This window comes from Lampetra planeri, chromosome 31, assembly GCF_965212315.1.
Source record: "Lampetra planeri chromosome 31, kcLamPlan1.2.h2, whole genome shotgun sequence".
Classification (NCBI taxonomy): Eukaryota; Metazoa; Chordata; class Hyperoartia; order Petromyzontiformes; family Petromyzontidae; genus Lampetra; species Lampetra planeri.
The window spans coordinates 10,076,461-10,099,158 of record NC_136137.1 but is presented as its reverse complement, the minus strand read 5'-3'; positions in this window follow the sequence as shown (position 1 = coordinate 10,099,158).

The following is a 22,698-nucleotide window of genomic DNA, read 5'->3' as shown; positions in this document are numbered from 1 at the left end:
CAAAAAAAAACCAAGTCTGAATTAAATAAACAAAGATACGCGAGACTTGGGACGTCAGATTTATGCGTTTCGTGTCGCCTTGTGCGGCATTCACCTTCGCGTTGTCAGCGCGCGCGAAGATGCACGGGGAAAGTTATCGCTGGCAGGACGCTCAATCACCGGAGCTGTTCATGGGAGGGGAGTGGCGCGCACACGGAAGGCGGCCCAACGTCGCCTGCCAGTCGGAACGGGGCGATCGGTCAACCTAACACACCGCGTCCAGGGAAATCCACCCGCTTCCTCGTTTGGAGATGTGTTTCCATTCTGCATTCGTTCATTCATTGATTTCTCCTCGAGACGCCTATCCCTTGGCATCATTGTTTGTTGCTGTGTATCGTAAGAAGACGCTCGCAACAACAACAAAAACGCGTCCTGGATTAGCGAATTATTTTTCTGCCCAGGTGCCACGGTGCGTCTGTAACTTAACAAAATAAAAACCCAACACCTTGAGGCAGGAGTGCGAGCTAAGGACGGCGAAGGAGAGGACACCACAGGGAGGTGCTCGAATGAAGTGGTGGGGGGGTGGGGGGGGCGTTGGCAAAACCTGCGGCTCCAGAGCCGCATGCGGCTCTTTAAAGGGCCGCTTTGTGACGTTATTCACGTTGCATCGCGGCTCTTTAAAAACAAATATTGAGGTTTAATTTGTTTTGTCTCACGGAATTTGAAACGGCAAAAGAAAGTCTCCTCTTTTGTTACGTTGGTTGCAGACCCCTGTGCGAGAGGGAGGGGGGAAAGGAAATGCGTTTTGCGTTTAGTTTATTGTGCTTTCACCCGCGCCTCCGATTGGTACGGTTGGCTACGTACATTTGCGAAAGAAGTTCAACGCACACGCGCATAGAGCAACGACCTTAAACATTAAATGTTGGACGGAAGGCGACTCAGTTGAACGACGCAGCGATGGCGAGCGAGAGAGAAGACGCTGGTAAGGAGCTGTCGGTGCAAGAAACAGTCAGAATCAGAATCTGTATTCAGAGTGGAGGAATCCGATGAGCTATGAAGCTTTCTTTTTGTACAGCGGTCATGGTCCCAACGGCACAAAAGGGGCAAGGAAGGAGTAGGAAAAATTAACGAACCGCTTCTAACTCCCTCTACACCGGGACATACCCGTCGGACAGACGTGTACGTGCAGGCTGGAAACGATGAATACAGCAGCAGTCGTAATAACGATGATAACACACCCAGAAGGTGATTTATAGACGGCAAATTCACTGCGGTGACCATCAATCTCGGGTCGCTGCAGCATGACTTGCATGTCACGTGACGACAACAACAACCACATTAACGCCATCGTTAGTGTACGCAGAGCGTGCCTTGTTTATTTTTTGAACGAGATTCAAAAGTGTGGCCCGGGTTATATTGGGCGGCATTAGGAGTGCGTGTGTCTGCGTGGCAATGGGGCATTGCATGGCGCTCAAGGATGAAACCGCTCCCCCACCTGCAGCGATGGCAACTATCGCTGCAAGTGGAGGAGTGCGGCCGAGTGCATTATGCCGGGAATGTGGGTTATACAGCGTGCGGTGGGTCATGCGTACGGCTAAAAATAACACGAGGATTGGCTTGCTTGCTGCGCGAGATTACTTCTCTTATTGTGAGTCGCTGCAAAAAGAAAGCAGGAGCTAATGAGAATATCGTGCAATGTACGAACAACGGCCGACACCTACATGTAAAGCAACAGATGGAATATTGGAGAATGCCAAACGCTGTTGCCAGAGACACTGAAAATGAGGATCGCTCTAAAGACGGCATCGACACAAAAGGCAAAACCCACAAGGGGCTGCAGAGGCGCTTTCAGGGGGCAGAATGAGTCCCGTGACAGAGTGAATTTGACCGGGTTCGCTTCTCGAAAAAATAACCAGTAGCTCAGTGGCTTTAGCTGGTAAAGCAAACAAATGTTCACGTTTCGTGATTCTGTTTACCTTTTTTATACCGTGCACTGCTATCGTTTTTTTTGTATAATTAGGCGTTATAACTTTCTGACCCGCCTCTGCTGGGCGTCTGTGGAACATGGCTCATCGGATCTCTCCATGATAAATAAAGATTCTGATTCTGGTAAATTATGTAAATGTTCGGGCCCATGGCATCAAGCTGTGATCGAGCAGAGACACATTTCTTTAAATCGGTTCGGTGATTTTCTGCCACGGTGGGATCTTTGTACGTTAGCCCGCCCATAGACGCCCGTTGGCTGCCCTGAACATAAACAGAATCTATCATTCATCCGTGTGGCGGATTAATGCTGTCCCCGTTCGAGTGGACATCGCAGAGCCTGTACTGTAATGATTTCTACCATAGACACCACAACGGTGATTTCATTAAAACTCCCCGTTCCGCCCGTGACATTATTATTATCATATTCTTGGGTCTTTCGGTAAAGTCACGTAGATGGTTCACAGAAAATAACAAAAAAACGACGACGTTTCGATCACAGCAGCGATTGTCATCAGGAGGAAAGAGGAGGAAAGAGCTCCACCTGATGACGATCGCTTGTGTTGTGATCGAAACGTTATTTTCTTTGAACCATCTACGTGACTTTACCGAAAGACCCAAGGATATGAACTCCTGCAGTCACGAAATCTTCTATTCAAGATTAATATTATTGGTTCTTTCGGTAAAGTCACGTAGAAGGGATTTCACACCTGCTGATGATTGCTTGTGTTGCAGTCGAAACGTCGTGAGAATTTGTATTGTTTTATATTTATTTAATTTTATTATTTCCCTTCTACGTGACTTTACCGAAATACCCAAGGATATGAACTCCTGCAGTCACGAACGCTTTAAATCAAAAGTGAAGATTTATCATTATTATCAACAACAACAAACAAAAAACACATACGCCGTGGTAAAGAGACAATGATGCTTGAGTCACAATTGACACTAAACACGCGTGAAAATATCACACGCGCATTTAATGTAACATTTCGCTTTGAAGCCACTTGTTTGTTTATAACGATCGCCTCTCCGAGGTCTTGGTGAGAACAGCAGCGCAGCCTCTGCAACGACGCCGCCGTCGCCGCCGCCCGCTCGGCCTCCCTTGAAGCGCCCCATAAACCACGCAGCCCCCCCCCCCCCCCCGATGAGGGTACACGGGCAGCCAGCGGCGGTAGCGCAGCGGGCGAGGAGAGGTGAGGCAGGGACACGGATCTCCCGAGCTCACCGCTCACCGGGCGTGCAGGCATCCCCCCCCTTGCCGAGCCACAACGGTCAGCGGGCGTCTCTCAAGAAAGTTGGGGGCAGCGTCGTCACGGTTCAATGAACACGAACGAGGTCTGCAGGAAACGGCAGCAGCAGCAGCGTGTGGCGCACACCACCACTGGCACTCGTGGGTCAGGATCGCCACCTGCCCCTGAATTCTTCCCACCCACACCCCCTCACCAGCCCCCCCCCCCGGGCCGTCCTCTTGTTGAGGTGGCTGTCCAAGGGGCATTAAAGTCACGGTTGTTTGTGTCCATTGACTCGCGTGTGGGCCATTGAATCCGTGTGGAAATAAGCGTTGATTTTTGTTGTTGTTGGTTTGTTTTAAGAAAAAAGTATAATATTTTTTTGGAGCTGCACCGGCGCACAGCAGTGGTTCTCAACATCTTCGTTTAGCCGACCTCTCAATCAATACCCCTGGTCCACACCCCTACAGCCCCCACCAGACCTAACCCCCTCCCCCCGCGCCCTCACACCAGGGGACTAAGGCCACTCCACACACATCACACGTCAATGTCTCTGTTAGACACGGTGTTAGTAAGGCATACGGGCGTCGTGTCGGAGAGATGTTAACTACCTCGACTGGCATGCAGGAGGTCGTGGGTTCGATCCCGACCATTACGCCTGCATGTTTGAAGTGTGCGTGTTCTCCCCGTGTTCGCGTGGATTTTTCTCTGGGTCCTTCTGTTTTATTTTCTCTCGACATTTATAAGCATCGTCACGCGTTTAGAGCATTCGGCTGCTATAAATGTCGACGTAGCTCAGTGGGCCTTGCCTGGTAAAATAAAACAAATCTTTTTAATACCACCATGGTAACCTCATTTGCCAGTAAAAAATATGATAATTGGTTTTTTACCCTTTTATCTGGCAACACAACTGACACCTTTTTACAAGGAGTCATGTTTGCATAGACCACAATACCTGCAGTCATAATGCAAACAAAAAACATAACTCTGATATTGTATGTGTAGTGGTGGTATTGACGTGCGCCGACTGTGACAGTGATGGATCACGGGGCGGCGCGGGGTGCGGGGTTGGGCACGCGTTGTGGGCGTGGTGTGGACGCGCGCGCCGGGAGTGACAGATGACGGGGCGGCGCGGAGTGAGTGGTGAGGCACGATGAGATGTGGGAAAAGAGGATCGTAGCCAGCGCCCGGCGATTGGTCGAATAAGTGGGTGCTCGCAGCGACGTCCGCAGGTGGGGTATAAAGGGGGACGCGCGAGAGCACTCGGGGAGAGTTACCCAGTTGAAGACCCGAAGACGGAGCTGAAGACTTAGTAGCCGAGTAGCTAAGTGGATGTTGGTCATCCGAGTAGCTCAGTGGCGTTAGTCGCCGAGTAGCTAAGTGGATGTTGGTCATCCGAGTAGCTCAGTGGGCGTTAGTCGCCAAGTAGCTAAGTGGGTGTTTGTCACCCGAGTACTAAGTGGATGTTGGTCATCCGAGTAGCCCAGTGGCGTTAGTCGCCGAGTAGCTAAGTGGATGTTGGTCATCCGAGTAGCTCAGTGGGCGTTAGTCGCCAAGTAGCTAAGTGGGTGGTTGTCACCCGAGTACTAAGTGGATGTTGGTCATCCGAGTAGCTCAGTGGGCGTTAGTCGCCAAGTAGCTAAGTGGGTGTTTGTCACCCGAGATACAAAGTAGGTGTTAGTCACCTGTAACCAAGTTTGATAAAATAAAGAGTGTGTTACCCGTGAAGTCGTCTCCCGCCGAGTTACTACATTACATATGCACTGTCCTTGAAGTTGATTGGTCCACACCCGAGACAGCTTTCCTTAGAGCCTAGTCTCACATGGTGTTGGACCAGATGACGCCAAAAGGCGTTTGCATTATAACTGCAGGTATTGTGGTCTATGCAAACATGACTCCTTGTAAAAAAAGGTGTCAGTTTTGTTGCCAGATAAAAAGGTAAAAAAACAATTATCATATTTGAAATATTTGAGTTTTTGTTGTGTGTTAGGAACTGTCCAGGCACAATGTAGAACTGTTATTATATCATATTGTGATTACACATTGAGTGTACACACTCATTAATGCGTTGCTGTGGAGTATTAATTATGAGTTATCGCAAACAATCATAACTACATTCTGTGCCTCAATAAAAAAAAACCCTCTAGGTATTGTTTAGACCATCGGCCTACTTACCGCCTTTCCGGACCAACATTATCCAGACGCACGTGTTTAAGCCAGCAAACTCTGGACCAGTTTTCACGTTTCTGGGCCTCATCAGCAGTCACAAATGCTTCTGGTAAAAAGCCACTCTTTTGTGTTGCACTGTGTTATATTATGCTCGTTCATAAAGTCTGTTGTCGCCAGGTAAAAGTCTTCAATACATATGTAATGCGGGCGTAAGCGACCTTCCGGATGTGACGTCACGGGGGGTGGAGCCATGTGACGTGGGTGGAAGGTTCGGGTTCTTAAGCGGGTAAACCGGAAGGGGAAGTCAGTCGGGGTGTGAGCGGAAAAGAGAGAGGCCACGCGGGCGAGTGAGAAGAGGGGGGGGGCACCGACGGCCATCGGGAGCCAACCCCGAAGACAGGCGGAAGCTACGGAGTGGTGTGCAGCTGCGGAGAAGGCAGCCAGAAGAGCTGCGGGTTAGAGGCAGCGGTGTGGCTGCCAGGTGTGGCGGGAGAGAAGAGGGAGAGACAGCACGAGGCTGTCAGAGCTGCAGAAAGGACGAAGGAGAGAGGAGTTGCAGCGAGTACAGCCAAGGGGGGCTGTGTGAGAGTAACAGCAGCGGGGCTGCTGTTGTGGATCGGGCCGACATCGGAGTCAGCACCGTGGAGAAGCTACAGAGTAGAGACAGCCGTGTGGGAGTACAGTACGAACCGAATAAAGGACACTGAGCCAGACATCGTGGTCCAGTCGTTTATTACACTGGTGTCGGAAGTGCAACGGCATGTCGAAACAAGTGAGGAAGAAAGTTAATCCGGCGCCTGCATCGGCTTCTTCGTCCGACGACGACGAACTCCCTCCAACCACGGATTCTGTTGGGGTGGTGGAAGAGAGCCCTGCTGAGGCGAGCACGGGAACGGGAGTGGAGGATGTTGGCGCGGTGGCGGGTCCGTCGACATCATCAGACGCTGATCAACGATGGCAAGCGATGGCGGTACAACTGGAGGCACTTAAGGACGTCCTGACGCATTTATGCCATCTCGTCGCGCCAGGGACGATGGAGGACGCAGTTGGTGCTCCGCGGGCCGCCACGTTGCCTGTCCTGCCGCCGCCATTGGCCACGCGGCAAGAAGCCGCCATCTTGCGCGCTCCGCGGCGCCAAACCGCCATCTTGGCCACGCCGCGGGCCGACGCCATTTTGAATTTGCCACCACAACCACCACCATTGGAAGACGGCGGGAAGAGGAGTCGGAGTCGCCACCTTACCACGGTTAAAGAATTTTCCGTCGGTGGGGACTGGAGCGCGTTCGCCTGCCGCTTCTTGGCGGCGGTACGCACAGCAAGATGGACCGATGCGGAGGCTTTGGAGGTGTTGCCGACTCTCCTGGATGACGAATCTGTCCGATTTTTCCGTTCCATAACGACCGATAAGAAGGCAACTTTATGTGGTGTTTTTCAAGAAATGGCCGACGCTTATGAGCCACCAGATGATGCGCATCGGCGATTCGCTCAACGACAACGAGCACCAGAGGAGTCGCCCGTGGCGTTCAGGGGTGCGGTGCTGGAGCTGGCCATGGCAGCTTATCCTGAGACGCCACAGGACCTGCTCGAGCCTCTCATATTAGGGAAAATGTTGGAGCTGTCTCGGGATCTAGGGATCCCCATGCCTGTGTGTGGGCATGAGAAGCTAACTTCCCGGACGGCTGCTAAGTGTCTCGATGCGCAATTCAATCTCCGTCGCTGGAAACAAGTGACGGCGTGGACGGGGGGGCCCGTCAAAGAAGGGGATGCGCTGGGGTGGAACCCTGCGCAGGCTGTCTACGTTCCGGATTACCGGGGCCCTCAACAGCTGACGGCCGCCTCCGCTCCATGGACGGGACGCGGCGGGCCGAGGCCGCGCGCGGCGCTACCGGAACGGGGCCGTCAGGAGGCAAGGCCTGCGCTTCGGCGCAACGATGCCGAATGTTTCCGCTGCGGGCGTAGGGGCCACTACGCCAGAGACTGCTGGGCCCGCTTCCCGGCTCCGCCGCAGCAGGAGGCCTCGGTACCGGACAAGTCGACTAAAGATCCTCCGAAACAGGCATGTCGGCACGCACCAGACACCCGGCAAGGCTTTACACCTCACCCATCGCCTTCGTTGCGCCATCCTAATGTTGTTGTTAAAGAAAGCCCTTCGACGGGGCCTTGTCGCTCGGTCACGCAGTGGCGCAAGTTGGCACGGAGAGTCGTCGCGGCCGCTACGGGTTCGTCCACTGTACCGGGGTCTATACAAGGGGTGGACGTATGCATTTTGGTCGACTCCGGCGCGTCTGCGACTATTATTTCGGATGTCATTTTCCATCTGTTGGGCATCCCGCCGGGGGCTGTGCGTCCGGTTTATGGGTCGTGCGTCACTGCGAACGGGGGTAGCATGGGTATCGTGGGACAGGTGGATGCTAAGATATCTATTGGGGATGTGTCGGCCTCAGGCGTTGTGTTAATATCGAGATCTTTGGCGGTTCCTTGTTTGTTAGGCACCGATTTTTTAGCTAAGATGCCCATTTTGATCAAAATCAATGAGAATTGTATTGAACTGCCGGGGGGCCGTCAAATCTCGTTTCTGCCGTCGCCCTGGGGGCGACCTGCTTCGGCCGTACAAGTGCAGGCGCTGTCCGTCGCATCTGTGGACATCCCACCTGGTACACAGATGCTTATACCCTTGCGGTATCGGAAGCCCCTGCCTGATCGGCTAGGAGCAGTAGGGGTCTTGTTGTCACCGTCCGCCACGATAACAACCGGCTTGGCGTTAGTGGGGGCACAGACCATCGTCCGGCCGGATCAATTACCGTTTTTACAGGTGCTTAATGCGGGGGGGGAAAACGTCCGTGTTCCGGCCGGTACGGTTGTGGCACATGCCACTACGGCGTTTGCGACGCATGATTGTCCGCATAGCCGGGGAGTGGTTGCTGGGGTTTCCGAGCCAAGGAGTTCGGATAATCGTTGGGTTGCTGACTTATGTGACGGAAATTCTTCCCTGTCCATGGAGCAACGTGGTGCGCTGCGTAAATTGTTGTTGACATATTCCGATGTGTTCAGCTCCGATGATTTGGATTTGGGCCGCACATCCTTGCTTTACCATCACATTGAGACGGGCGATGCTGCCCCTATTCGATTAAATTCGCATCGGATGAGTCCTGCGGAGCGAGAACACGTGCGGGGGGCAGTGGAAGACATGTTGGCTGCGGACATTATATCGCCATCTAACAGCCCATGGCGCTCCGGTCGTCTTGGTTAAGAAAAAGGATGGCAAATTGCGATTTTGTGTTGATTTCCGGAAATTGAATAAGATATCGGTGGCAGATGCGTACCCCCTGCCGCGTATGGATGACTCCCTCGACGCATTGTCGGGGGCTAAGTTCTTTTCCACACTGGACCTCTCTTCGGGATTTTGGCAGCTTCCTCTTGACGAGTCCTCACGGGAGAAAACCGCATTCCGTACGCCGCAGGGGTTATTTCAATTCAACTGTCTCCCGATGGGATTGAATGCGGCCCCTGCTACATTTCAAAGATTGATGGAGCTCGTTTTGTCGGGGTTGCAGTGGGAGACGTGTCTTATATATTTGGATGATATTATTGTCTTCAGCCGCACATTTGATGAACATTTGACGCGGCTGGAGACAGTGTTCACGAGGATGCGTTCTGCCAAATTGAAATTCAAACCAAAGAAATGTCACCTACTGCAACGGTCCGTCCGCTATTTGGGGCACATTGTGAGTGCTGAGGGGGTGTCCACGGATCCGGAAAAGACGGCGTGCGTCCGGGATTGGCCGACTCCGGCCACCGTGGGGGATGTTCGGCGGTTTTTGGGATTTGCCTCGTATTACCGAAGATTTGTGCCGGGTTTTGCGACGATTGCGAGGCCCTTGCATCTCCTTACGGGTAAAGGACGGAAGTTTGGTTGGGGACAGCCGGAGGAGGCGGCCTTTCGGAGTCTGCGTGATCTATTGGCCACGGCCCCAACATTGGATTATCTCGATTTCGATCACCCATTCATTCTTGATACGGACGCGAGTGACACGGGTATTGGGGCGGTATTATCACAGTCTAAAGGGGGTGTAGAGCGTGTCGTGGCGTATGGTAGCCGAGTCTTGTCTCCTGCGGAAACCCGCTACTGTGTCACTCGCAGAGAACTATTGGTGGTTGTTTTTTTCCTACGGCAATTTCGACCATACCTCTACGGTCGTTCCTTTATTGTGCGTACGGATCATGCGGCCTTGCAATATGCCCTTAAAATTGACCAGCCATCCGGACAGTTGGCACGTTGGTTGGACACGCTACAGGAATTTTCCTTCCAAATTCAACATTGGAAGGGAGTGCGCCATGCGAACGCTGACGCACTTTCCAGATTACCGCGGCGCGCCCCTTGTAAATGTGAGTCGGGGACGCATAGGTGTTCGCCGCTTCCAAACCCCCCTCAGCCGCTTACGTTGGCCGTCGAGAAGTCGGATACTCCGATGGAACCGGGACCGGCTGACGGGGTTTTGAATTTGCCGCGGTCTGTCTGGATCCGGGAACAGATGATGGATGAGTCGTTGGTGTCCTTGCGGAAGCGGTCTGCTAGGGACAATGGGAGTCCGAGTACGGCTGTGGGGCCGCAAACCGCTCTCCGAGATGGTCTGCTTATGAGGCGGGAGGGGTTCCAGGAACGTTGGCGCCTGGTGGTACCAACGTCCTTGCGATTCGAGTTGATTAGAACTCTCCATTGTGACACTGTCTTACATTTAGGGGTGCAGAAGACCTTGTTGACGTTGCAACGTCATTATTTTTGGCACGGCATGGCGACAGATGTCGTAGGGCACGTGCGCACGTGCTCTGCGTGTGCACGACGTAAGCCGCCGAAACATCCTTACGTGCCGCCTCTCCAGTCGATTCAGGTGTCTCGAGTCAATGAATTGGTGGCACTGGACATATTGGGACCTTTTCCACCATCGGCGAGGGGTAATAAATATTTGCTGGTAGGGGTTGAGTACCTCTCCCGTTGGCCGATGGCCTGGCCGTTGCCCGATCAGTCGGCCGTGGCCATTACCGACGCCTTTTTGTTTGGGTATATTATGGACAAGGGGGCGCCTGAGAGACTCCTCACGGACCAGGGCAGGAATTTCTCTTCTAAATTATTGGCGGAAGTGTGCGCGGGCCTTGGGACTAAGAAAGTACGGACATCCCCATACCATCCGCAGACGGATGGTATGGTTGAACGGCTGAACAGGACATTGTCTGCCATGCTTTGCCATACCGTGAGCGAACAACAATCAGATTGGGATCTGCACATCCCCGGAGTGCTTTCGGCGTACAGGATGACGCCTCATGCGGCTACAGGGTATTCGCCGTTTTACCTTATGTATGGTCGGGAAAACGTGCCGCCGGTGGATGTGCAATTGGGAACTGGGGTGAGGGGACCTCGTAAACCACTTCCTGAATACATTCAGGACACGGTTCGCCGAGTCACGGAGGCGCGGGAGAATGCCCGCGTGGCTACGGCCAAAGCCTAGGCCCGGAACGAGCGATATGCGCGACGGTCCGAGGGGGAGTGCCCCTGGAAGGTTGGGGACCTAGCCTGGCTTCATTGTCCACAGGTACGTCCGGGAACCTCGCCGAAATTGCACAAACCCTGGCATGGTCCCGTACGCCTCATTGCGGTTCCCAACCCACAGTCAGCACGCGTCCAAATTGGGTCTCGTCGCTGGGTTGTGCATACGTCACGCTTGAAACCATATGTTGCTCCCTTACATGATGCGTCATCCCCCAATGTTGCCTTGCCGGGGTCTGTTGCTGCTGACTCTCCCCTGCCTGCGTCCATTGATCTTGCTAGAGCGCCTGTCGTACCTGTTCCAGACAGGCCGGCCGTGACATTGCGGGGGACGAGGGGCCCTGCTCAGAGGACGCCTGCCAGGTCTGCGGTACCTTCGAGCCCTGCAGCCCTTCCGACCCAGCTGCGGGCACGGTCACAGGACAAGCCCAAGACTAATTCTTTAGGGACACGGGACGTTGGTTGACTTCCAGCTGCGGCAGGGGGATTACCCCCTGTCATTCCTCGACTTTCATCGCGTTCCCGTTCTGCGAGTGGGCCGCCGACCGTCCGGGACGGGCCGGCGACCCGCACACATTCCAAATCGCTTACGTTTCGTTGATTGTTGCTGTGTTTTTATCTTTTTCTTACAGTTGTATTTATTGCATGCTTTTTGTACGTTCGTTGATGTTAATTGCGTTGTTGTTGTTGTTCTTGCTGTTACATTGTATGCTTAGTGTCCTTTAGGGGGGTAGGTCGATTCGCCGCATTACGATTGATATTGGTCAGCCGAGGTCGGCTGGGATTTTTCTACGGGGGAGGGTGGTGTAATGCGGGCGTAAGCGACCTTCCGGATGTGACGTCACGGGGGGTGGAGCCATGTGACGTGGGTGGAAGGTTCGGGTTCTTAAGCGGGTAAACCGGAAGGGGAAGTCAGTCGGGGTGTGAGCGGAAAAGAGAGAGGCCACGCGGGCGAGTGAGAAGAGGGGGGGGCACCGACGGCCATCGGGAGCCAACCCCGAAGACAGGCGGAAGCTACGGAGTGGTGTGCAGCTGCAGAGAAGGCAGCCAGAAGAGCTGCGGGTTAGAGGCAGCGGTGTGGCTGCCAGGTGTGGCGGGAGAGAAGAGGGAGAGACAGCACGAGGCTGTCAGAGCTGCAGAAAGGACGAAGGAGAGAGGAGTTGCAGCGAGTACAGCCAAGGGGGGCTGTGTGAGAGTAACAGCAGCGGGGCTGCTGTTGTGGATCGGGCCGACATCGGAGTCAGCACCGTGGAGAAGCTACAGAGTAGAGACAGCCGTGTGGGAGTACAGTACGAACCGAATAAAGGACACTGAGCCAGACATCGTGGTCCAGTCGTTTATTACACATATAATAATTAGCCTGATATGATTTTTTACAATTTTCATCTATGATCAGACACTAACAACTACTCAAATTTTGTTGTATTTTTCCGCAAAAAACACAACAATTGTTGACGACTTGATTACACGTCTTATATTTAAAGACATACCCATCGGAAACCGCTCAATTTAAACATTCTGTTATTTTTTTATTATAAAGAACAAAAAAATAATTAACTTAATACTCTGAGGGGAAGATCCTATCTTTACCGTTTTTGAATTATTCAGATTTGACCATCATAACATGCGTATTTCTTTTGTTCAACACCGCTTGAATCCTAAATATCTCAAAGACAATTGAAGATAGAACAATGGCTCTCGCTTAAATTTTATTTGCTGTTCAATGTTCTATCAACAGAAAAAAAATCCGCAATCTTATATTTTGAACGGTCTACGAGTGACAATCACAGACATGTATCCAGGACACTTAAGATCGAGATTTGGAAGCCTTAAAATGAAAAATCTCGATTTTCCGATTTTTTCTGTTGCTTGTACCAAATAGCAGCGTTCTATCTTGTCGGGAAGTACCCTAGAGATGTTTGAGACATGCATACATACATACAGATTATGGTCTTTATTTATATAGATATACCAACTTGTGATGCATTGCCGTGTAACATGGTTCACTCATTTTGCAGACATCCTAACTATGTGCAGCTGCAGCAGCAGCAACATTATCTCTGTATCGTGGCGGTGAGGTCTCAAACCCTCGTACCCTGCTCGATTCAGAGGTTGGTTTGTTTGCTCCTTGATGCTATGACGACGCCGCCGCGCCAGAACAACGTATTCCCAATGGCACTGATGAGATTAAACAAGAAGTTTTCTTTAATCTGAAAATCTCTGGCATTTCATAAATCAAGCACGCTCTTATTACATAAAATCGCAACTGTATTGGCATCGCGAAGCGGCGGGATGGAATCTGTAACCTGAAATTATAATTATTTTTTAAACCGGCACCGATGGAATTTATTTAAGCATCCACTTCCAGCGTATAGACAACCTCGTGCAGGGTGTACGATATGGAAATCAGGGCTACATTTCAGCCAGGCCTTTCTGGGTCCAGTGCACCACATCCAGAATACCTCTGTCCGTGCCCGTGGCTACCAGGCACGTGCCTCCACCAGCCACAGTCTCCAGCGACAACCCAAGAAAATATCCAGCGAGCAATTAAAACCTCATTAAAATTATTTCCAGGGATAGACAATCAAATAAACACCCCCGTGCCCCCCCAATAGATCCCTTGATGCAGGCGGGCCCCCCCTCCGATGCCGAGTGGAACAGCCGGGCCTTCGACATCGCGGGCTAATGAGAGCCGCACGCTGACCGCCCCCCCCCCGCCACCATCCGCGGACGATCGCAGCGGCGCCTTGGAAATCGACTCTTCGTCGCTCCTCTACCTCGGCGGGGCCGCATCGACAGGGAATGCGGCCCTCCTCCTGACAGCGGCGCCCTCGCGCCACCGAATTTCAGCGGCCCGTGGACAGCGGCGGTGAAGCGATTTCGCTCGCGGCTGTTGGCAATGGGCGTGATTCAAATTAGACCTCGACCGGGGGTAGGCGGCGGCGGCGGCGTGGGGCCCGAATTACGAAAGTAAACACGCCCGCGTGCACCGCGCACCACGCGCACGGTGCACGCGTGGCTAGAAAACGTCCAGACTTGCGACGGAGCTCTCCGACGACCGCTGCAGTCGAGGCAGTGGAAACCACGAGGGCTCCGTTGGTGAAACGCCGCGCGGGAAGTTTCCACCTTGCGACGCACGTGGGCGCGCTCTGTAGCAGGGAACATTGGCGCTGGTCTCTGCGCGGATTCGCTCTCGATTTGTTTTTGTTCGCATCAAGCACACCTCGCCGAACGCCCACTCTTCTCGCCCCTTCTCTCTCTCTCGCCTCTCTCGATGTATCCGATTCTCTCCCCGCGTCTCCCCCGTTCCTTGCTTAGCTCGCTAGCATATTACTTAAAACGCAGGCTTTCGTAGCCGAATACAACGATCCAGTTTTGATTATGGGTCGGGCCACATGGTTCGTAGTTTCAAGCCAGGAGACTTTTGATTCACTCCTCCAACAACCTTTACAACGATACGAATCACACGCGCCGATGTACAGAACTGATCACATTCTGACCGATAAAGCTCAGGTGGCTTAACGCCACTGCTCACGACAGCGTTCGAAGACGCTTCGCACAAACTGCTCCGAGCTCCAACCAGGCAAGCGGTCTTGCCGAGAGTTGGATTACTTTGTGGCCCAACTCTCGGCTTAATACGCGCGGTGCGAAAGAAGTTCAACACACAGCACGTACATACGCGGATCTCTAGCTCCACCATCATTTGCATTAATCGCAGGACGGCACTGCTGTGGTTATAGATCCCACCCGTGCCGTCATCCCTGTGGTTGCTGTACTTCGCGTTGCTGAAAAAGCCCGAATTAAATAATTAAACATATCTCCAGCGTCTGCACGCGCTGTCAGAGATTAACAGGCCTTGTCAATGCCTAACCGGCGCATCGATCAAAATTGTAATCTGTTATAAACCACCCCACCCATTATATTCAATTTGTAAAACAGTGTTTGATAATGATGGTACCCAAAGGAGGCGCGACGTGATGATATATATATTCATCTTTAATGAGACTTCACAGAATTCGCATTACCCACTGCATTGGGCCATTAACGTAATCAAAACCCCCCAAAAAACGCGCAGTCGTTCGCCGCACGATTTTCTGCGCGAGGCAATGAAGCGGCGGCACGAGGCGGCGGCGAGGTCATCTCGCGACGGGCGCGCGCCTCTCGTGACCCCGCGCGCGCGGAGGGGGGTGGGGTGGGGAGTCCACGACGCCTCCTCAAAAAACGGTGCCCTTGCGGCACGGGCGCGCTCGTTCCAAATCGGCACCGGCTCAATTCCTCATCAAATTCGCGAGCGATCGCGCGCAGCCCAGGGTCAATACAAATTAGCGGGGAAAATGTTTTGTTTTTGTAGTTACGCGCGCGCGCGCACACACACAAAGGCAAAGATCCCCCATATAGCCTTAACAGACTGTAGGGGCAAGTGCTGTTAGCGAGCACCTATAAAGGCCGGCACAGGACACGAGGGGGTGGGTGGCCAACACCACGCCCGGCCGCCTTTGTCTCCCTAGTGGCGACGTTTTCAGATCGCACCAGGTACACATTTGAGGCTGAGTCCACCTAGGGGAGGCCCAGGACCGGTTCAGATGATAATCGTCGCTGGTGTTGGCCGTGAGCGGGAATCGCACACACACACACATACCGAGAGTCATGGTCACGCCTTGTTTTGATCGTTTCGTTTCTGTAGATTCTGTCTACGTCGGTGCAATCTCGAAGGAGGACGACCGATCGTGAGTTGGCTTCGTGGGAGGAGTGAGCGATGCGAGTGCCACACGACCACGCTAGTCCATTGGCCAGGGCAGAAATCGGTACTATAACTATTATGCCAGGTAAGGCCCACTGAGATACAGAGCTGTTTTCAGGAGCGACCTGGTCGCAATTGATAGCTCAACTAATTGGATTATCATGATGTGGAAATGTATAGCAGCCAAATACTGGAAACGCGTGATGTTGATTCCCAATGCGGAGGGAAAACTCGGCGGACCCGGAGAAAAATCTACACGACCACGGGGAGAGAAAGACATGCACACTCCAAATACACAGCATGCGTCGGGGTCGGGATCGAACCCACGACTTCCTGTATACCAGACGAGGTATTCAACACCTTGCCACCGTACCAACTCACGTGACGACGCTTTCACATCACCGATTTATTTACGCGACCAATGCGAGTTGAATTCTCTGACAGCCCCGCTAATTTTAAGTGGCAGCCGCACAACTGGGTGAAATAGCCGCGCCACCTCGGGCGGCGCCGACGATTTTGATATCATCTCGGCTCTGGGGCCTCGCTGGACTGGCAGCATTGCTCGCTCGCTCGCGCGAGACCACGTGGCGCTTGCACTCCGTCGTCCCGTTAAGCGCCACGACGGGAAGACGGCGAGGTGAATGGATTCTAGATTTGAAGCTTTCGTGACTGCAAGGATTCATACTCTTATGTTTTTTGGGTAAAGTCACGTAGGTAAAAAATAAAATTACTAAAAGTAATAATAGAAATAAAATAAAATAATAAATCACGACGTTTCACGCACTTGATGCAGTAATTTTAGCTGTGACGGTCCCACGTGATGACGGAGACTTGTGTTGCCTCCGAAACGTCGTGATTTATTATTTTATTTTATTTATATTATTACTTTTAGTAAATTTTTTTAACCTACGTGACTTTACCAAAACAACCTAAGAGGTAAATGGAGCCCCAGATGCCCCCCCACCCCACCCTCCCTCACTTGGTCATTAAACAAAGCCATATTGTTCAATTCGTCCTCTGCTTTCTGTATGCGTTTTGCGCTCGAAAGAAATGTCGTGATCCATATTCCAGGGCAGCATCCGGGGTAGTAGCTGAGTTGGAGACCGTTCGCTCCACCAGAGTCAGCGTCTCGTAATGGGGTAGCTGAGCCGTGTCCACTCGTTTCACCAGAGTACGCGTGTATTTGGCAACCGTGAGTGACATGCCTAATGGATTAGCACCTCACCGCATTCGCAGTCTGGCGACTCCCTGATCTTTTATTTGTGTAGAACGTATCTACAGCTTCCGTGTGTCGTTTTGATACCGTTGAGAGCGGTCCCTTCTGTTCATTCAGAACCCCCCCACGAAGAGACGTTCAGAGTTCAGCCTTCAGCACAGTGCCAAAGCAAATCAAATGTGACTGAAAAAACCCAGAACACAGGATGATGATTTGTCTAATATATCTAATCTCACCAGCTTCCAAGCTATTGTTCTCTCTCCCCATCGCTATTGTCAACAAGCCATGCCGGGTACTCGTTAAGGCTGAGTTTAGCTGGGACTGGGTAATGAACTGATTCACCGGGGATGAATGCACATTGCACACACTGCCTGTGTCCTTTCTTTGGAATTTTCACACTTAAATTCTAACTTAGCAATCTATGAAATACGTAATCAACCAGGCTATGCGTTAATTGTGTGTTGACCGACTCTCTGTGTTGCATTGCATTACATTTCGATATTTTACTAGGTTATTTAATTTTAGTGTGTCTTTCTCCTGATTTTCAAGCTTGCGTGCCGTGCCGCGTCGTCATCTTACTTGCAGCATCACGTTGTCGTCCATTCATTGATATGCTAATTTTTTCTCTGCCCCCTCCCTCTCTCCGCCCCCGCCCCCCTCTCTATATTTAAGGCCCCGTCACAGAAACGACCTCTCTCTTTGTGCCGATATGTGTTCTATCTCTGTGTGTCCTTGTGATGTCTGTCTGCTTGTATGTCTGTCTATAGTTTTCTAGTTAGATTTTTGTTGCTATTTCTTTTATGCCTGATGATGATTGCTTGTGTTGCAATCGAAACGTCGTAATATGATATTATTTAATTTATTATTTTATCTTTAGACGTGACTTAACCGAAAGAACCAAATAATAATTCCTGCAGTCACGAAAGCTCCAAAATTAAGATTGCACACACCACTTCACCATTGCTCGGCACACACGCATTCACAAAGACAACGATTCCCGGTATAGCCTTTCCAGACTGTTGGGGCAAGTGCTGCTAGCGAGCACCTATGACGGCACACGAGGGGGTGGTTGGCTAACACCACACTCGGCCGCCTTTGTCTCCCTCGTGGCGATGTTTGCACACAACACCAGGTACTCATTTGAGGCTGAGTCAACCTAGGTGACGCACAGGACCGGTTCAGATAATCGTCACTGGCGCTGGCCGTGAGAAGGGAAGCGAGCTCGGGTCGCCGGGTTCGTAGCGCAGCGTAGCGCTGATCGCTGCCCCACCGGTCAACATTCACAAACACGCACGCGCACGCGCGTGAACGCCCACGCGCAGTGACGGCGCGCACGCTGCCAACGTGCGCGCGACACGCAGGGCGCACTACGGGCTCAAGGGGCAACACCCGGCTCCCTTCCGCGGGTGGTGCCGCGCAAAATATTCCATCGCTCGTCGGTGACCCAAAGGTCAGGCAGGGTCTGCGAGAGGTCACACGGCTAAACGCGTTCGGTTCCGAAGATCTGCTTCAAGATCTCGATTGTATGCGATGTCCGTTCCACTTACCAGCGTGAGTGTGCGCTCCTTGCAACAAGGCGTTCGAAACCCAAAATCCCCCAAATCATCGTCGTCATCATCATCATCAAGCACTACAATCACTCCTTCTGGCATTGTGGTGGCCTGACAGAGGCAAACTGACCAGGGAGGCAGTGATAGGAGTAAGACAATCAAGAGGTAATATTCCACTTGGGCATCGTGAACTAATATTTAGTGTTCCAGGAAATTTGAAAATTACGTTAAAAAAATATTATTTCAATTATTTTATTGTATGTTTGTATTTAAAAAATATATATATATTGTGCGTTCTTAAATATGTATCATTGTTGTAGCGATAAATAAAAAATAAAAATCTATAGTCTGTGCACTCTGGTTGCCTTTGTGAAAAGTTGGGCAATATCCTTGCCCAATCCTGGCCCCTGACAACTCAATAAATAAATAATCTAAAGCGGTGATGAATAAACTCCCCGTGTGTGTGGCAATACCGCAAGTTGCTCGATTTATGGACTCGCATTACGACCATCATAGACACGCACTGTGCTCCTAAATGCCACTAAATAACAATAATTAAACATGCCCATTTACAAATGACACCGTAACAAGAGGGCTAAATCACGCGCGCGCAGGAGCGTTCCACAGTGTTGTGGGCAGGCGCGCACACATTCCAGTGCAGCGCCGTGGGGGCCTCGACATCGGCCGAGCGAAATGCCGTGGCGCAAACCTTTCGCGTCTATTTTTACAACTCATCGATCGGGGCTTTTGTTGTAATAAGGGTCTTTATCACCTCACATTCTCGAGGTCTCGTCGTCACCCTTTGTGGAAATAGAATGTCAGAAGCAGGTGGTGTTATTGCTATCAACCAGATGGATAATCAGATCTTGGTTCTTTGAACAAAATTCTTAAATCGATTCATTGACCATCTTAGAGACTCGTAACCCTGTGAAGAGCCCAATGTGTGGACATTTCTACCCGTGAGTTATTCGTTTGTGTATTATATTGACATGGGAGCAGTGGTCTAGCGCTTTATATGTTTAACCCGTGGTTAATTCCCGCTCATTGCCAACATTTGTGGTGAGTAATTTCTAAGCCTGTTCTGAGTAGTCACTCTGGCTCCTTTCTCTCCACTCATTCCTACCCCTGGCCATGTATGTATATATGCACATGTACGTATGTTGAACTTCTTTCACACCGTACGCAGCCAACCGCGCTAATATAGTGCAGGGGAAAGACAACAAAGTAAACACAAAAAGCAGTTCCGAAGAAATTATTTTTCAATCTAGGGTGATTTAAAAGTGCATAGCTCCAGTGGCTTCCTAATATCGAAAAGAAGAGCGTTCCAGACGGCCTCAAAAGCGTGTCTGAAAGCGCGCAATGCGATTACAGTCTTTGTTCGATGGTTTGCCAAAAGGACTTGCTAGGATCACCGGAGTTCGCGTGATGGTTTTTCCTCCTTGGCGAGATCAGAAAAGTATTGAGATCATCCACCGCATTGGCCTTGACATCCTGGCTCACCACTCAGTACCATCTCTTTCTAGGCCTGCTACCCGCCCTCCTCTCTCGTGCTTCCACGCTCACCGCCTCGCTTCTCATGCAGCTTTCCTCTGCCATTGTTGTTGTTGTTTCACGCCGTCGTATTGCCATTTCGAACAGCTCATTAGCGACGAAAGGGCCCAAATAATTTCCGCCGTGCCTCTCTTCCCTCGTTAGTGTCACCTGCCTCGTTCAACCTCGCTCCGTGACCTTCTGGATCTCTTGCTCCGTCGCCACCCCTCTCCACCCGGCTCCCTGCTCCTGTTCCCTTCCACGCGTGTGCCCAGCACCGCCCGGTGCGAGAGGCTCCCGAGCTCGCTTCTTGTAGTACCAACGTGCGAGTGCTGAACTTCTTTCGCACACCCGACGTAGCCAACCAACACATGGGGCAACGCAGGGGAAATTGAACGGGATCAGAGAGAGAGAGAGAGCCGACGCGTGCCGCGAGAGACAAGTCCAGGAGGCGCATAGGCGGGCGGGCATGCAGGTAATGTTCTTGTTTTGGTAACTTCTTTCGCACCGTACGTGGACCAACCGTGCAAATAGGAGGTGCGGGAAACATCGTTATTGTAACACGCCCAAAACCACTGCGGTCGTTTTACCCCCTTAAACGGTGCAGGTAGTTGTGATTAGTTATATTGGCGTGCAACTAGAATAATAATAGTCAAGTGGATCTACCTGCCGTTTCTGTTGTGCAAGGATCAGTCGCATTTAGAAACTCGTGCACTTAATGTAGCAAACTAATGTAGGTATTCAGAGGGGTTAGACATTCATCCCTCGCTGTCTCTGATGGCACCCATTCTATTGCTGGATACAGTCACATCTGAAAATGTAATTTGTAACTTTGATCATTACCTGTGTATCGATAGTTCGATGTTAATGTGCCATGTTATTGAGGGACTAGTGCTGTGTGGTGTTGTATTGGCGTGCTCTGAGACTGTTGTTGTTATTGTTGATGTTTTTTGCTGCCTTGATCCCGGGCCTCCCCTAGGTGGACTCAGCCTCAAATGAGTACCTGGTGTTCGATGTGCAAACATCGTCACTGGGGAGGCAAAGGCGGCCGGGCGTGGTGCTGGCCACCCACCCCCTCGTGTGCCGTGCCGGAGTTCGGAGGTGTTCGCTAACAGCACTTGCCTCAACAGTCTGTTAAAGGATATACGGGGGGATATTTGTCTTTTTTACTGCCGGGCAATGAATACGCGCGTTGGTTTCATTGCCTGCTCGGAGAAGAAGAACTCCAAAATGCCCCTCTTCGTGACGGTGACGCAGCTGCGAAGACGCCCATCGCCACCGTCGCTTCCCAAGGCCCTCTCCGCAAGAGTGACAATTGACTCGCCCCGTTGTTCTCTTCGCTCGCCGTGCCTTTCTCACGCGGCCGAGTGCTGCAGCTCAGCTCTCTCCGCTTAGTTTTTGCCTCTCTTCTGTCATTGGTTGCTGGAGCGCAGAGTCGTCTTTGATTCTGTAAACATTGGAAGGGGCGATTTGCATTTTCATTAAAATTGTAGCGCAGCCTCTGTGTACAGTTTAGCTCGTGAATACGGTGCTCATTATATTGCAATTTCATAATTGCTCAGGTTGCTTGCAGCTATTGTTGTGTTCAAGTGTAATGGAAAATGTTTTGTTTTGCTGATCAGCGCGGGACTCCCCCTCAGGGTTCAGCATTATCATTCTCCTGGGACGAGCTCGGCTCGACATCAATCTCATATCTTCTGATTATGAATACACTACTATGCTGTATAGGCAACCTTCTTAAAGACAAGCCCCTTTCTACATCGCACCGCTCTACCCCTTCATGACAGCCTTGTGTTACGTGAATGGAGAAAATATCAACCGCACGAATTATAAAAATCTGTATTGTCACAATTCTTTTTTCTCCCGGTATCCATATGCAGTGAATTGTCCCATGATGGGTTCTCTTTCAGACACACGAATGCACAAACTCGGCCAAGACAGACGTGAATGTGGACTTTGTTAATCTCGGTGGCCCAGGCGTATTTATAACCGTTGCGAATGTTAAATTTCGATTGAAAGCTTTCGTGACTGCAGGTATTCATCTTCTTGGTTCCTTCGGTAGTCACGTAGAATGGAAATAATAAAATAAAACATAATAAAATAATTCTCACGACGTTTCGGGGAGACGCTGTCTCCCCGACAGACCTGGTCTTCACCTGAGGACGGCTGCTTACGTTGTGGCCGAAACGTCGTGAGAATGATTTTATTATGTTCTATTTTATTATTTTATTATTTCCATTCTACGCGACTTTACCGAAAGAACCAAGAAGACGTTGCGAATGTTGTTTGAAAGCTGAAAATGACGTTATGCGATAATGAAACAGCTCACCAAGGTGGCTATTGTGTGACGGGATTGGGGTGAGACAGATCCGCCCTCTGGGGTGTTTTTTCAAAGGTGTTGTCGGGGTCACGCGCAGTGGTTATAGAAGTGGTGAAAGGATCAGTGCTTGTGGGGTTAGGAGGGTGGTTTTTACTTATTATGTGATCTCACCACGGTGGTGAGATGTTGACCACATCCCCTGGTATTGAGGTGGTCGTGGGTTCAACTTCGATCCTGACGCCTGTATATTTGGAGTTTGCGTGTCTCTCTTTCTCCCCGTGGTCGCGTGGATTTTTCTCCGGGTCCTCCGGTTTTCCCCTCCACATTTAGAATCAACATCACGCGTTTAGAGTATTTGGCTGCCATACATTTCCACACGACGATAAGCCACTTCGTTGAGCTATCATTTGTGGCCGGATCGCTTCCGAAAAAGAGC